Raw genomic sequence first — 602 nt, 5'->3', positions numbered from 1 at the left:
AGAGAGAGAGAGAGAGAGAGAGAGAGAGAGAGAGAGAGAGAGAGAGAGATAGAAAGTGTGTGAGAGAGATACAAATGGACATATACACATATACGCCTATATACTTGATAACTGCTATGTAACCAGATATATTTTTGCCTGCTCTTGTATATTTTGTCACGTTCTTTTGCATCACAATTCTTTTTTCTTTTTTCTTTCTCTTTAATAAAGGTTACATGGCGAAATGTCAGAGTCACTTCAGTTTCTTCCTTTGGTGTATTAAACTTCATTGTACACTTCTTTGTTTGTTATTTTTTCGCTGTGTATTTCTATCCTTTTCATCCGCCTGCTTTCATTTGTTTGACATCGCGTAGAATTTTTGCTTGTTTATTTCCTCTTTGCTGCACATTTTACCTGTGTTTCTTTTTGCTTTGGTTTCCACACACATAAATACACTCACCCACATACACCTTGCACACATATATTTATGTACTTAGTTTATATAAAGATTATTGTTTATGGAATGTATTGCATGTATTTGTGCGACTTCCGTATATAATGTACGTACACATATATAGATATTTGTGCAGGTGTATTTGCTTGCGTGTGTGTGTACATATATC

The sequence above is a fragment of the Octopus bimaculoides genome, chromosome 22 (assembly GCF_001194135.2).
Source record: "Octopus bimaculoides isolate UCB-OBI-ISO-001 chromosome 22, ASM119413v2, whole genome shotgun sequence".
Taxonomy (NCBI): domain Eukaryota; kingdom Metazoa; phylum Mollusca; class Cephalopoda; order Octopoda; family Octopodidae; genus Octopus; species Octopus bimaculoides.
This window is presented reverse-complemented; position numbering follows the sequence as displayed.